Source organism: Aptenodytes patagonicus, chromosome 5 (genome assembly GCF_965638725.1).
Source record: "Aptenodytes patagonicus chromosome 5, bAptPat1.pri.cur, whole genome shotgun sequence".
Lineage (NCBI taxonomy): Eukaryota > Metazoa > Chordata > Aves > Sphenisciformes > Spheniscidae > Aptenodytes > Aptenodytes patagonicus.
This window is the reverse complement of record NC_134953.1, coordinates 47,893,436-47,910,404: the sequence shown is the minus strand read 5'-3', so window position 1 is coordinate 47,910,404 and position 16,969 is coordinate 47,893,436.

Genomic DNA, 16,969 nt, shown 5'->3' with positions numbered 1-16,969 from the left:
ATGGTCAAAAAAACAAATCAGGGAACCACCCACTTCCCCAGACTGCCAAAAATGGAGGGGGAAGACAACAACAACAAAGTCACCAGCCATCCAAATAAACTGCCCAAACCCAGAAACAATAACCCCCTCCCTCCCAACCTGCCGAAAAGACCAACAGCAGTAGTGTTCCCTGCTGAAAAACTGTCCAGGAAAAAAAAGAAGACCAAAAAAAGAAGACAGAAGCCAAACAATAGTTTGTTGGTTTCTTGGAAATATTTATGAACAATATTCAGAGGAAATGTTCTCAAGGGGAAGTCACGTAACCAAGTACAGAAACGAGGCAGAGATGGGAAAACAGATGGATCTGGCTCTCCAGAGGGGACTTCTGATGCTTAATGAGTCCAAAGTCATCAGTTCATTCCCACCACGCACATACATCAAGCCTCTGACAACCTCGTACCTTAGCTGCTGACACTCCTGATGAGATACTTTAGCTGGCAAGAGTTTGATTTATTAACTCAAGAGATAACTGATGCTACTAAAGATAAAGTCATCCAGTTTTCAGAGGATTTTCCAACCCATTTGCTTTTTTTTAGTTGAATATTGCAAATGTTCCTTAACTAAATACTCATAGGACAGTTTGCTGTTGATGGTCCTTTCATTTATTTGCTTACAAGTGAGAATTTTGCACCAGAGGGGACCATTTTTGCACACAAAGTAACAGACCACAAGGCAGGTATAGATAAGTTAGAATAAAATAATGCAATAGTTATGACTTCTGGTCCATGAAAAGGTAGATGTATTTGTAATTTAGGGTCCATTTGAAGAAAATGCAGTTAAGCACTGGGGTCATATTAAGATTTTAGTATCGTGTTGCTCTAATGTTTTGTTTGACCACAGGTAGGAAATAATTGTTTGACTCTTTGGAGGGTATCACAAATAGAGCACCTCTTCATGCATACATCAAATACACCTTCTATGTCCCTAATCAATATTGACATTAAAAACCTCACTGGGAGCCTCTGAACAAGCAGAGTCCTTACACCAAATATCTACAGGGGAAAAGAGTCCACCAGGAATAAAACATCTGCCTCAAATGGCTCTTTGAAATCTATATTGACACCCACATAGCTTTCCATGTATTAGTAATTAGTGGTGCTGTTTACCATCTGCATAAGACAATTTATTTGGAGGCCTAATCAGCATCTTTAATACATGCAACCATCTCTTCAACCCAAATTTTGGAGGCTGAGGTAACAAGTGGCTCATGTTTTGCAGTCCCTCCAGGATGGCACAGTTGCCCAGGCTGTGCAGCTGGGACATCCAGCGTGGTTTTCACACCAAATGAGGGCAGCACAGTGTTTCGTTACACAAACATGGGTCTGAGCTCCTTCTGAAATAATTTGTGCCCAGTAGGTAGAAATAAAGCTGAGACTGTCCTCAGGCATCTCTAATTTCTGCACCAGCAAAGCAAAGCTCCAATAATGAATACTCAGCATCTGATGGCATCCTCCTAGCTCTGCTCGGAGCAAACACGGGAAACATCTATTTTTGCATCTGGATCTGAAAGCCCTTGCTATTTTTTCTTAAAAGCTAGCTTCAGACAGGCCACATCAGGACTGGGGGTCCTTGCCCCAAGGATGGCTCAGTGTCCTCCTGCAAGCAGAGGTGAGCTACGATGGTTCATAGGACACCGTCACACATTAAACATAGTATTTCCCAGTCTGAAAGAACTGCTTAAGGGATATCCAAGCTTGCGTCATGTGAATTTGGAAACTTGTTTACAACTAGTAAGCCAGCAGCCTAGGCAGACCTGTTACGGACATTTAAAATCCATGTCACCAGGCTATGCAAGCCCTGTCCAAGAGCGGGGACACAGCAAGTCCTGCTCGGCAGAACAGGCCGTCCTCTGCCCTTCTCAGCCTGTTATCCAGGTCCTTAACTGGAGTATGATATCATTGCTTTGCTCTACTCTAGATTTATCTTCAGCAGAAGAATAGCATGATTACATCGGTCACAAATGCATCGAGACAAACGTGCTGTTTATCACTATAAATATTTGATTCAGGACTTCATGCCTCATGAACGGCGCACAATCTCCAAGGAAATTTAAAGAATTTCCAGGCAAGTCTCCATGCCCCCCCCATACACAGCCAGCAGTATTTATTAATCTTAGGAGTCACTTAAAAGTTCTGCAAGAATAAAAAAACAATTTTATGTACATTTTAAATATACTGTATGTTTGATAGCCTGCATTAAGTTTCCAGGAGACATTCCCACTATGCTAATAATCTATTATCGCTAAGTAATTCCCATTTTTCATTCACAATTTACAGTACTATCGAGTCTCTTACAGCATATTTTTTTAAAGTTCACCAAGTGTTTAAGCCAAGGAAGAAAGGAAGGTCAAAAGAAACTAAGCAACTTGCTGAAGGTCCCTAAAAAAAAAAAAAAAAAAGTAACAAAACCCAGGGGTCTCCACATTGGTTCAGCACTCTTATAAACGTAGATTCATTTTACAGCCCTTCAAAGGTCAAACCCAGAAAGAGGTTGCAAAGAGAAAATAAAAATATATGTACACAGAACACTTTGCACACCAAACCTAGATATATGCAGACCTTTAAAAAGCCTGAATAAAAGCAATATCACTTGTTGACCATCAGAAACTGATAAATGAACTGTGACCTCATAGAGGGAAGTAGCACCAGACCTCCCTTGTCTCTGAATCCCATGCTGACGGACCAAGCCTGATGGGGGGAGGAATGGACCATGACCCCAACAAATTTCCAAAGCCCCCAACAGACCCTCCTCTAACTGCAACTTCCACTAGCGTGGCACCTCTACCATCTGCCTTGCAACTTGATGTTTAGAAGCTTTAGACCTTTACTGGGATTGCACCTTGCATTAGGTAAAAATACCAGCCATTTTTCTCACCAGCTGGGATGAGATAGGATCCATTTTGCAACATCACTCAAGTAAACAGGGCTGTCACAAATTTTGATTATTATTTTAAGCTGGAAGAAGTTAGACTCTTTTAGTGCTGGAAGTGAGGTGATCTTTGAAATAAAGTCCTGAGGAGATGGTAAAAATAACAGGTTTGTTTTCTTAATGTCAGCAGGGTAATGTTGCAAGAGAAAACATAATTTTGTTTCTTTCTCACTCATACATACCTATGGAAAAGGACTGCCTTCCCACTGGAGGGTCAAAATTTTTCATTTAGAGAAGTAGAAATGATCACTGCAGCTCCATTTTAGATTCCATTTTGCTCCATTAACCTCATGTTCATTACTGTGGGGTTTCTTAAGATTTGTCTGCACACAGACGTTTCCTAGTATATTTGTACCTCTAACCTCAAGTACGGATGATTTCAGTGCTGAAGCATTCAACAGTTGTCAACATTGGGTAAAAATGTACTAGAAGACATCTTTGTGAACACCAGCCCTTACAACTTTCCAGTCTCCAGCTCCTCCAGTGCCATCGCAGCCTGTTACACCTCTGTCAGATTCCCCCTGCTGGCTCTTCTTCTTTCCAGAGGTGAAACCACAGGACAGCTTCAGCATTCACTACCCTAAAAGGTAACTAACAGACACATTTCTTTTCTCCCCAAACGAGCTCAGAGCAATCACGTTTTAAGAAACACATTGCATACACAGATCCATGCCATTTTAGATGCCCCTGAAGCATTTGATATTGTACAAGCGTTGAGAGAAAAAAAAAACCACCCACCTCTTGAATCATAGAATCATAGAATCATTAAGGTTGGAAAAGACCTCTAAGATCATCAAGTCCAACCGTCAACGCAACACCACCATGCCCACTAAACCATGTCCCTAAGCGCCTCATCTACACGTCTTTTAAATACTTCCAGGGATGGTGACTCCACCACTTCCCTGGGCAGCCTGTTCCAATGTTTAACCACTCTTTCACTAAAGACATTTTTCCTCATGTCCAAATGAGTAGTATCAAAATTATTCTTGATGATGAGTTGCATAAAAGCTCATTGACGCTCGAGCAGGCAGTCTTAAGCACCACAGGTCAAACATTGGCTGGATGAGCCATTAGAAGTGAGCAAGGAACCTCAGTGCCTCTGAAACCATCTTAATGATTGTCATCTTCTCGAAGAAGCTGTCTTCCTAAAGAAATGAGAAGTTTGGCTCCTTTACTGAGGAAAAGCAAACAAACCAACCCCCTCCAAAACCAGAAAACAAAACCCAAACCCCACCTTTGAATAAGAAATCAACTGTAACTACACTGGAGAGAACTCAAGCAGTATAAATGTCCCTGCTCACCTCAAAGGTCCTGAAGACACCTGTGAAGCAGCCAGGCACATGAACAGAGGTGATGAAGGAAAGGCAGAACACTTTTAAGACTCAACAACCAATGACTCAGCCTGCTGTCAGACTACAGCAGCTCAAAAGCTCTGGATATCCAAGAGTCCAACCTCCACTGCACCAGATGAGAGCTGGGAGAGCTTTCATCCCGGATGATGTGCCCTACTTGAATCTCTTGAGTCCTCATGAAGCTCATACAATTTTATTTTAAACTTTTTAGCACTTCAGGACAGGCTAACAGAGCATCCATTATTTTTCCTTCCCTCCTTGTCCTTTCTCCATCTCTTCTCATGCTCACCCTGAGCAGGAAGGGAACATCTCCCATTTGAAGGAGCATCTCCAGCCATGTTGAATGCCCGCTGTCAGCAACAACGGGAGGTCAGTGCACAAAGTCATCATGGCTGCTTGAGTCAGCGCTTGGTTTTCCAGATGAAAGCTTCCCACAGGCATTAATCCTGCTCCTCTTGGCCCAGCTGCTCACAACCCCACAGCCAAGCGATGCTGCTGTTGTCACACACCACCTCTACTTAATCCTTCCCAAAAGCTGCATGAACATTTGAGAGCAGGCAACCTGCCGCCATGGTGAGTTTTTACAAGCCCTGAGTTGCAACACCCAGGCCTGCCCTGAAAGAGGTGGCACTCCTGATCTTCACACCCTGATCCTCGCACTCTGATCCTCTCCCTAAAGCTATTTCAGCAGTGAGGAATGATAAAGCTGAATGCTGGGGGGCTTTACTTCTGGGAGAAGGTAAATGCAGCTCCTGGTCTAGGTTTAGCTCTAACTCAGTTTTTCAGAGTCAGCTGTCCCCATCCCGCCAGGTTCTCCTAGCAGGGACACGCTTCAGGAAAGGACATTCAATTTGGATGGACAAACAGTAGCGGTTGCCAGCAGGAGAGATTAACTGTTAAGGTGAAAAGGTTGTCAGCAAAGCTGTGCTGAATGTTTTTGGTGAAACCTGAGACTCAGGTACTGACCTACAAACCCAGGTGAGCACAGGAGGAAGCACAGCTCATGATGGTTTAGAGATGCACCATTTCCTCACAAACAGGGACCTGGTTTCAAGAGATCGGCTTTGAAACAAAATGCTTAATAGCAAGTGAGATTCACATTAAAACAGGTGAAGTGTTGGATGGTTAAATGCAACTGTGGCAGCTAATGAACTTGGTCCAACATCAGGTCTAGACAAGCGCAATGTACCTTCTCCAGAAGGCACTTTGCAACCCAAAATTTTCCACAATTAAGGACCTTTAAGGGCAGCATTTCACAGAAATGAATGAATTTTAAAAAACTTCTTTTGCTTATGTTGTCTTCCAGGGTGAAGGGAAGAACACAAGCCAGGTAGCTGTTGGTTTCTGTTAAGAAACTTTACTACATTTGAAGTTTTGAGTCCTCTGTGTGTGCTGGTACCTGCTTTTCCCTGCTACAGCTGATCCAACACCTCAACACCCCAGCAAAACACAGTCCCTGGGCACTTGCACTTGATGTGCTTGCCACCACGCTTCTGGCAGAGTGAAGAGATCAGTCCAAAGTATCAGGTTTGGGGACCGGAGGAGCAAAGGATAAATGGAAACACATGCAGCATTATTCATATGGCTAAAATGTACCCGGAAGTTTCCCATGACTTGCATGCTTGCCTTCCTTTATATATATATATTTTTTTTTAAATAAAGCTTGGCAGCAGTTCAGACCTAAGATTAAAATAACTGTTTCGTGTCATCCCAAGGCAAGAGCAGAGAGCACCTCTATGCTTTGCCAGCCGCTCTGCCCCTGCTGCTGGCACAGACTGCGTGAGGTCTGGCTCCTCCTCAAGAAGCAGGAGGCAAGAAACATCCTTTTTCACAACCATTGTTCGGAGACATTCATGCAGCTATTCCCTCTGACATGCTTTGGAAAGATCAGTTTAGGAGGTTTTTAAAACTAGCTACTGGTTCCTAATGTCAGTGCTGATAACCTGCACTACACACAAGTCCATATGGAGAAGGTCCACGTTAGGTGGTAGCATTAGACTGTAGGAGCATTCAGTTCACCCCCAAAAAGTTACAAAACTTGCAGTTAAAGATCAGCTTCTATAAGGCTGCTATTGCAAGAGAATCTGGCTTTTCATTTAGAAGTAGATTTCTTTCCCTAGCTATGAGGGCCTGTGTGTTTGAGAACAAGAACTCAATGTTCAGAAGCCAGTAAGTAAATAAAGACCCTGAGGTTTCTTTGTATTTAAAAAAAAAAAAAAAAAAAGAAGAAGTTATGACTGAGGCCTGACTCATGATTTTCAAATTCTTGGAGGTAGCGAACTTAGTAATTCTGTAGTCTCTTGTGGATTGGGACTTTCATGCGTTTCTTTGCGCATAGCTAACAGAAGTTTCACACAAACCTTTCAATCCCATAGCCATACTACATGGAAATCTGTTTCACTGAATGCAGTCCAGGAAAAGCTGGTCTGTGACTTCTACAGGAGATGTTAATGAATAATACATCTAGCTGTTTGCAGCAAATTCAAATCTCTAATGAAAAGCAAAGGCATATTCCTAGTTTGAACTCTGCTAAGCATCACGTCAGATCCCAGCAATGCAAATCCATGGTCAGGAGCAGAATATAGACCTTCAGCCTGGCTTAGCCTGAAGCACACAGAAAGCCAAAAGCTTTGCTTTAACTGTGCTACTTCACTTTTTAAAAGCGTGATTTATATATATTGGCTTACACTATTGGATACTATCTTTCAGTACAATCACAGCATAGCATTCTTTGTACTCTGTATGCAATACTTCTGCACCACTTCAAATACCCAAGGTCATTCAGTGCATAAGCAACAGGAATCTAGAGGAGCTTCAGACCTACATATGCACTGGGCTGGGAGTGGCTGAGCCTCCAGGACTTCTGATACTCAAAACCTTAACCACATACAACAATCACAGGGCAAACCGATGAGCCTTGCAGCATGGTCCCAGAAGCACGGACTCATCTGTGCTGCATGGTGCTGACAGCCACATCACAGAGTAGGCAGGGTTTAGGGGTCTCTTCCTCAGGAGAGAAAGCAAGAAGCAGCGTCGATAGGTTTGCTTTGCAGTAGATATCACTGGTCCTTGCCTACGCTTCGTTATTACAATTCATGCTGTGGGCCATCTCTGTTTCCCACAGCCCGGCGCTCTCCGGAGCATGGTGTGCTGCGCCTGCAAGTTGATAAGGCTGCTTTATGATCTATGGCGGCTGGTTTTAATTAAAGCTGCCTCCTCTGCATCGCTTCTAGCCTTGTGCAGACAGGAACACAAATGATTTCATCTTCTCTGATCCACTAGATGCCAAGCTCACAATTATGAGCTGCCATTAATAAGGAAGCTTCTCCCACCGCTCCCGCTGGCTCAAGCGGAGTTGGAAGAAGAGAACTAAGGAGAAGATATACAGCAACAGCAAACTAACCCCCCACTTCACTACACCAACTAAGCAGAAAACTGATTAAGCACATTACCTTCAAACCTCCCCCTCTCGAGAGCTCCTGGAGGGCAGCAGCAGAGGACAATGAGAAGTCAGCCCAAGCAAGCCACTCACTCGCAGTCACCTTCAGGGCAGCAGACAGCTTTTAGTCCTTTGAACTAATGAGACAGGTCCTAGTCAGGAAAACACAGTGTTTCTTACTTGTGGGACTCCATCCTTAATTCCTACTGACACCTTCTCTGTGGGGGTGTGGAGGTTAGGGGTCCAGTTACACCTGGAGTTACACCTGGAGTCACTTCTCCACTCTTCCACAGGTGGGACTGAGGACATTAAATGGGCCTTGACCACTCTCACCTGGGCTACGCAACTGTCTGCCCAGGACCCCCCAGGCCATGGCTGAACTATGCCATGGATTGTGCTCCTGACTTGCTGTCTGTCCTTCCTACATTGACCTCAGCCTGGACCTGCTGCTTTGTGTGATCATGGGGCTGTTGGGAACCTGTTGCTGTGGTCACTCAGCCCTGTTGCCTTGCTCGGGTACAGGTGGTCAGTGTGGGTATCCTTAGCTCCTGGCTCATGTCCTCTCCTGGGGCAGCCTCCTGCTGCTCCCTGATATCAGCTGAGGTTACCTCAAGCCCTGAGCTGAGCACTGTGAAGGCTGTGCCACCCCCCCAAAGCGCCAGGGACTTCAGAGGAGCCCCCAGGCCTGTGGGCAGGGGGATATGGGGTCCCAGCTGGAGCTGGTCCAGGGCCACCCTGCAGCACCTCAAGTCCTGTTTGCCCTCGGGACCCCTGCTAGGTTTCCTGGTCCAGGCAGCCCAGGAACCTCATCTCCTGCCATCTCAGCTAGTTGCGTCTGCTACAAGGCCCTCACGGTGGGAAACCACAAGCTGGCTGGTGGATCTGGGATCCTGGGATCTGTGATGTTGAGGCAAAAGTGGTGTTTTGCCTCCCTGACCTGACAGTGGGACCACTGGTTGAGGTCAGAAAAATTGCAGTTTTTGCACAAAGTCAGGCTTGAATCAAAGCTTTTCATGGGCACAGAAGCCCTACCTCATGTTCTTCTCAGCTGTTTTTACAGTATGCAGGGTTCAAGCAAATCAGTTTATCTTCAAAGCACCCTGATGGGGAAAAAAGAAAACTCCCAAAACTCTTGACCCTGTATTCCAGGTGGGGAAGTCAAGCAGCTGGACCTTGCTTTTAGGACCACCTTTGGCAGAGATAGTATTTAAACTTTGTGGCACCAGACCGTTGATGGATAATATTCTTGTTTGCAGAGTGGGAGGCTGTCGTCTTCCCCATATAACTAGGACAGCAGAAGACAGGGCTGCTGACAGCCTTCCTCAGCTGTCAGGTCATTCCTCCCAGCCTCCCTATGCTCAAGGGCTCTTAAAATTTAGATCGGAGGCATCATAGCTGCATTCAACTCAAGACTCCCTGTTGAGGGTCATCGTGGGAGATGTCAGTCTGCAGCAGAAGTTACAGCAGACTCGATGGTGCTCTGCACCAAGACATCTTAGTCATGCAAACATGTGAATAAGGAACACTAAGCCTTTAAGTGCTGGGGCTGACGAGGAAGCTTTATGGTCACTTCAGGATAGCAGGCAGTTTAATCTCTTTAATGTGTGGGATGCATAGTGTCTTATTTCTTGTATGTCTCCAATGTTGTCATAGAAGCAAGAAACATATTTTTCTGATACAGATCTACTTTGGTACATCCCAAGCTGGTACATTTTGTGCTTAGTTTCTGTCTCCAGAGGACAAGAACAGCAATCTCAAACCTATCTGAACTTTTAGGATATCGTAGCATGCTGTGTATTTTACAAGGACCTGTGGTATCCATTGAGAGTCAACAGATTCAAATTGCAGGGGGTGGGTGGTTGTACCAGACAATGACGCTGCTCAGTGGTTTTTGACTGTTAATGCAAAAGTTAAACAATTAATTAATTTGAAAATACCAAGTATTTTTAGAACGAATTTGTACATTCAACCTTTAACATAGATGGGCGAAAGACTTTTCAAGACTACAGTTGACCTAGAATTTGACTAAAATGAAAAAGCTGAACAAGCCCAACTTCACGCTTGGAATTTATTTTTTCATGTAAAGGTTCAAAAACTACATAAAACTGGGTGCAGCCCCAAAATCTTTTCCCCTCGTGGAAATCAAAGTGATGATCTGACTCCATTTAATTCCTGGGCTCTGTAACCAGTTTGGTCATACTTACGGCACTCAGTGATCCCACAAAAACAGAATTCAAAGCTGGGCACTTGAAACCAAGTACCTGAGCTCAAGTTGTGTTTTAGCTGGCACCCATCTAGGGCCTACCCCATTAGGGTAAGCAGAGCACATTTACCTACAGAGAGGATTTCAGTCTTCAACTGCTTGGCTCAGTCCTTAATTTCACAGGGAGAATGACCTCCAAGGAGATTATGGCTTTGAACTTCTTACCAAAGAGTAAGGGCTGCGTCATATTGACTGTCTTACAGCCTCTTTCACCACGAGCGTCCATCCGTTCATGTTTTCTTTGTCTGTTTAGTAATGATGGTTCATTGTGGAGCCTGTTTCAAAGATAAGCCTACTAAGAAGCTGGATCTTCAAGACACGAGACCACTAATCAGCTCTGGGAAGGTGTACCTCGTTACACCCAGCTGGAAGATAGAGTCCCAGTGCTTCAGCTGGGGAACCAAACCCTCTAGCCTTTGCTCAAAGCTTGGTGCTGTGATGACTCAAATGAGCATTTCTGCTAGTGGTCTAGCAGGAATTGCATACCATGCTCTCTGTGTATCTTAGCTGAGGGCACATTTTCCATAAAGTATGGAACTTCAATCTATGTTTATAACAAGGCATGTCACTTACGAGTACAGAACTGCCTCCCATGTCAAAGAAAAAACAACCACCCAGGAGATAAAGTACTAGTCAAAACTATCCAAGAACCAAATGTTTTTCTTCCCAGACAAATGAAAGTCCAGAATAAATAGGACTGCTACCCTGAACACGGGGATCCATAAAAAATTCATACAAACTGAGCTTCCTGGGTCCCTTTCTTCTTTCTCACCCAGGTGCCCTGTGTGAAAGCACCAAAGCGAAGTAAGCAGGACCCAGCTGGTCCAAACTCCTTCACCAGGAAATCCCTTCATCCGGCACAGCCACGTCTTAGAAGGTGATGGATGGAGACACCCTCCCTCTCCGGAGGTAGCAGGATACTGTACGCAAGCAGGCATTTGTTTTGAGCTTTGCATGACCAGGTATTTGCAGCCTAGCATCGGTCCTCTATCTGGTACCCTCAGAAAGACTCTCATTCCCCTCCCACATCATTGCCCACGCTCGGCAGTGTCTCTGCAGGCATTTACCAAGCTGTACAGTCCTTCCGTGGGCTCAGCCTGGGAAGAGCCAGCAGCCCCTATTGCTTTCATCCAATCTCTGGCAGGAGTCCCTGCATAGCTCTGGTTTCTGCTGTCTCCCCTCGCACATCTCTGCGCCTCCCCGAGGTGTGTGGAGGCTGTGCTGACAGCTCCACGTGGCGCCGAGAGCAACCGCTCCCCCAGATCACCTTTTTCTGGCTGAAGAGGGAAACAGGATGCGCTGGCCCTTGGAAGGGGGCCAGGGACCTCCCGTCTCCGGCTGCAGCCCAAGATCACCTCCGTCTGCAGCAGCTTTGGGGTGAATCCAAACTCAGGTAAAGCTGCTTTTGCTTTTTCCAGGGGAAACAGGAGCAGATTTCAGCTCACCAGTACAACTATTTCAGATGATCTGGCAAACAGGCTTTTGTGCTTCCCTCTGATGTAAAAGATGGCGATCAGGGCTCTCGTGAGAGAGACAGATGAGATCTAAAGCTTCAGGATATCATTGTGCTCCCTGGCAGCAGCAGCTTCGAGGTGCAGCCTGATGAGCCTCCTGCGTGATTCGCAGAAGTGACCCAGAGGGGCAGCAAGCAGCCCTTCGGTAGCAAAGCTGCCTTTTCGCTTATATGAACTAGCAGCAATTGTATACCAAAAGCAAAAGCTGTGCACTTCAGTGTAACCAAAGGACAGTTACAGTTCCCATTTTAGCAAACTAAACTTTGCTTCTCCACATAAATCCTCCTCAGGTCCAACCTTCAGGTTCATCTTCAGTGAGGATACTTCACCCTTCTCTGTCCAACCTGAAAATAGATGGAAAGGTGTAAGGATGGAGCCAGGCTCTTCTCAGTGGTGCCTGGCGCCAGGACAAGAGGCAAGAGGCACAGACTGAAATATATGAAATTCCACCTAAAAATAAGATAAACTTATTTGCTGTGAAGGTGGATGAACAAGGCAACAGGTTGTCAGGAGAGGTTGTGGAGTCTCCAACCTTGGAGAAATTCAAGCGCTGTCTGGACGTAGTCCTGAGCAACCTGCTCCAGCTGGTCCTGCTTCGAGCAGGAAGGTTGGATTAGACATCTCCAGACCCACCTGGAGAGATCTCCAACCTCAACTATTCTGTGATCTGGTGATCTTTACTAGTTTCATTTCATCCAAAAATATCATTGTAACTTTCTTGAAAGGAGTTGCCAACACCTTTCTGCAGCGCATGGACATGCTTTCACAGCCTTTTTGGCTGAGGTTTGGGAAAAAGCTTGTCTCTCTAAGGAGGCACCATAACTGTGCTCCTTTCCCTGACCCTTAAGCAAAGTCTTTCCTAACCAGCAGTCTAGTTTATAGTTTAATTTTCATTACTTTTTTCATAAAGTAATATCCCAATCATTTTTTGTTTTCATTCTTCTGTGTGTGGCAGAAGGCAGAAATCAGAGAGGACTAAAGCCAAACATGGGAGAACCGGGAAGCAGCTTCAGAGTCACTGAGTTACCTCGGGGTTCTGTCACATCCATTATTATGCATTACAATAACCTCCTGCAGACTAACAAACACGTGTCTTAGCAGTCCTGCAGTCACCACAGTGAAAATAAAAAGCTTTGGACAGTTCTAGGAAGGGTCTCAATTTCAAGCCAATTTTGTATCACAGCCTGTTTTTGGTCAGTGCTGCTCATTTGGGTCCTCCTCAGAGCTGCTGTTACAGGAAACATCTTTTCTTCCTTATAGATGACCATCTCTTCTCCTTGCCTGTGGCTCATATCCTGGGTGATAGAAGTGGAGGCCTGATTCTTACCTGCTGGGAGTTATATCAGAGTCAGGGTGAAATCCGTACCCGAGCCCCAGCGAGTTCAACGGGGCCAGAATTATCTAGATGTCTGTTCAAACAAAAATATGTATTTGGGAAACCGTATTCAAAACTATATTCAATCACATTTCAACACTGAACACTTTATTTGCTGCTGGTAGAAATTTTTTTTCTTTGTTTTAGAAAATAATTTTTCAGCAAAATAAAGACTTGTGTCATTGTATTGCAAAGCTAGCTGACCTTGTGCTAATTAACTGTGTGTGAAGGCACACAACATAACCTCATGCTAAGCAAAACAATGAGCAGTCTATAAATAAAAAAGAGCTACTGCTAAATTTCACATTTTCAGCTTTAAACTTAAAGATTTCCATGGGAGTAGGAGGTCAATTCACTGGTTATATTTATCTCTTTAAAATTAACAGAAAGGAAAAAATAGGCCCTTTTGCCCCTGAACTGGAACATAAGGTCAGGGTGACAAGTGGCGCTGGCAGGGCTGGGGGAGTCTGACTGCGTCTGAGGCTCCTCGCAGCTCAAGTCATCACCATCAAAATGCTGGCACCGCCCTGGGCTCCAATACACTGCGTCCAGTGGGCTAGAAAACGGTATTCCTCTCATGTCCTGAGTCATCGCCCTGCTGTAGACAAAGTCTCCATGAGATTTTAAAAAATAAAATAAAATAAAAAAATCAAAATAGCATGCTCGGTCTTTCCTGTCAGTTCCTGGCATGTGAACACTAAAAACATCAGGAGAAAAATACTCACCATTTGTTTCCAGAAACCCTGGGGAATGGAGACGTGAAATCTGGGAGTGACTCAGAGGCTCTCCTAGAAAATGGCACTTGTCACACGTCCAGATATTCCACTGATCCAAGGAGCTGCTACCGGTAAAGGGTCGAGCCATCACTTCAGCCCTTTACCTGTGGCGGGGTCTGTTCTGACCTCTCTTTGCAGGCACGACTGCTATGATTAGCCATGATGGGAGCCATCTTCGTGCTGAAAGGAAAACAGACCCTCATGCTGTTTTGGCGTTCCTGCTGTCTTCTGCTCTCCTTTTGGCCCTGCTCTGCTCCAGCCGGGCCGAGGCTGGCTCACCTCTGTAGGGAAATCGACACAAAGCCTACCAAAACAAAAGGATGCTGAGCTGAGGTTACCATGAGCTGGAGGACAAGTATGGCTCAGATGCCACCCCAAGCCAATGCTCCACGAAAGGGTGTTTTTGTCTCTCTAATCAGACATGCTGTTTGGACAATTTAAGCATCCCCAGTGCTAGAACAACTGACAATGAAATTAGAAAGCAGATCCTGGTTTGGTAAACCTGGTTTTGGTGTTATCATCTTTCTCCACCCGTAAACCTTGACTGAACATGACCTCAGCTGCAAACCCAAAGTGGCAGATCATGAGAGTCACTGGAAACAGTCAAGGGAAAGAGATAGCAATGACATGGACTGAGGGGTCTTTGACACTGGTTACAAACGCAAGTGAAAGCAAAAATGGAAAGCAGTAACTTTGACAATCTCATCCCTGAGAGGAGCCAGGGAGCAGCAGGGACCCTAAATACAAGCCTTCCACCCCTTGCTGGCAAGCCGCACGGTGGGGTTTTCAGAAGCACCCCTAGTTAGTCTGTCCTCCTGCCCACAGAAACCCGTGGACATCCTGCTCCTGCCTGTGTCCGTGCTTGAGTGGGCTGGAAAACCCCGTGATAAGTGAGCGGTCAGGTCTTCTCGCCTGGCTGAGCTCAGCAGCATCCCTGCAAGGGGGAAGCAAGAAGACTGAGGATGCCCTGTCCACCTTCTCCAGCTGAGTCCAGCAAGCACCTCTGCTGACCAACACCCCCTGCAGCCCAGCTGCTGGCCATCATCCCTAGGAATAGCCAGGTTTCATGTCCAATTTTGATCCAGCAAAAGGGATCGTATTATCTAATGAACAAGAAACATCAACTATACTCTTTGATCATCGCCAGACTAATTCCCATGGCACAATTTTAATTGCTAAAGTTATAGTCACGCAGCTCAGATCTGTCCCAAGGACTACAAAACTTGAAGACACTTCTTTTTTTTTCCCCTTTTTTTTTCTCATGAAGAAATGCTTGCCATGCTGGGCAGATGTACAACATAACTGCAGTGCCTCAGGCACCCAGAGCAAGTGGAAAAACCCAAGAAGTACGTACCCGCATCGTGCCGAGCTTCATCAGCCTGTAAACAGCAGTGATGGCTCTGAAGCTCCCAGGGGAACAGGGGAAATAAATACTCCTTCCCCTGAGTACCACCAGGCTAAAACGCAGCAGCCGAAGGTCCCGCCGTGGGGTGAGGTTCACCCGTGGGGCTGCAGACGAGGCTGTTGAGTTTGAGGCTGCTCACTGGCATTTGGAAGGAATTGTTCCACCAGTGGAAACTTTTGCGGATGAAGCAGTTAGAGAGGGAAAAGACAGTTAAACTTCTGCCTTTCTCTACAGAGGGTAAACTTAGAAACATGACTTAGACGCATAATTTAGAAAACCAAGACAAAAATCAAGTCCACTGCTTCTCCCAGAGCTTTTTTATGCTTATTGCTTCCCGGGACAGCCACATGGACTAAGTGCCATGTTTTGAGTGCAGACTTTTCTGGCTAAGCCATGAAACACACCAAATGTAATTTTTGACCGTGTAATTTGTCCTCCCCAAACAGGCTTAAAAACTAGTGAAGCAGAAAAGAATAGGATGTGAATTGCGAAGCATTTTTGTGCATGCAGACTTCAGCTACTAGTAATACCCATATTATGGTATGATGAGACCTTTGGCAACTAATTTGTCAAGTGTTTTTTTTACGAGAGGGTATCAGCAGATGATAAAGCTGAAAGTCTTGACACACCAGAGGAGCTGTCTTTGTGTATGGACAGTGAAAATTAATTTACCACCAATTTGGCCTTGGTCTAAACTAAACCAAAATGAATGCCATGGTCTCATCTCACCCTACACGGGCTTCTAGCTGACAGCTCTGAATAATTCAGGAGAAAGCCTCTCTCCTGCCAATTACTGCTGCAGACAGTTCCCAGCACCACCAGCCCCTTCAATATGCACAACCCTGGCTCCTCCCTCCTCTGGCAGATGCTGCCCACCTGAGGCAGGGGGGAGGGCAGCACTGCACAGGTCGGGGGGGGACTGTCGTGTAAAAATGAGACTTCTGTCTTCCCTGTCGGTTAGGCACTTCCATGTGATAAAGGGAAAAGGTAAAAGCCAGCTCTGCACGTGCATCCTTCTTCATCGTGTTAGGAATAAACCCTGTTGGTTAATGCAATGCATAGTTTTAATAAGTTAATTGCTGCAGTTAAAAATCTCTCCTACTGAGTGACATTTTGGTTAACAAGAACAATTATAGAAATCTGTGCATTTGGACAGGTGCAAATCAATAGTGGGACACTATTCTGCTCCATCTTGCTCCTTGAGCACCTCTTCTGACGAAGAAGTTTCCTGCAAACAGAGTTGCAAGAGTATACTGGGATGTACTGAAATATCTTCAGTCACATTTTGTACTGGGGTCTGACAACAGTCAGGTTCTCCAGCCATTTCCATTGTGCTGTCACACAGTGTCCCAGCTTTCGATAAGAAAATGTTGAAACCTCAGCATTTTGCAGACTTCTGTAGACACTGAGAATTCGATCTCCCCGGGGTTCTGGGCACAGTTATTAACCTGTTCTGTTTCTAATGTTAAAAAACATTGTTGTGACTTCACTGCCCCAGACAGGCATCATGGAAAAAATGGTGCATGGCCCTGATCCCATCTCTTGATGGATTAAAATAGGCAAATGACTTGGAGGTACAAGGTACGAGCAGAAGGCTGTGAATCGGATCATGCACAAGCTCCTGTTGGTTTCCATTTGCACCCCTTGAACAGAAGCCTGAGTCCCTTCCACAGCACAACAAATTTCATGCCAAGCTCTTGAAATTATTGTTGTAAGATCTAAGCTATCTTCATGGTTATCTGCACATATCCATGCAGTTAGAGCTGCCATGGTGTTTCTGGTGGGGGCCACAGGGCAGGCAGGTCACCCATTTGCTCTCCTCCTCGGGGCTCAATGAGGACACCTGTCCTGGTTTCAGCTGGGATAGAGTTAATTTTC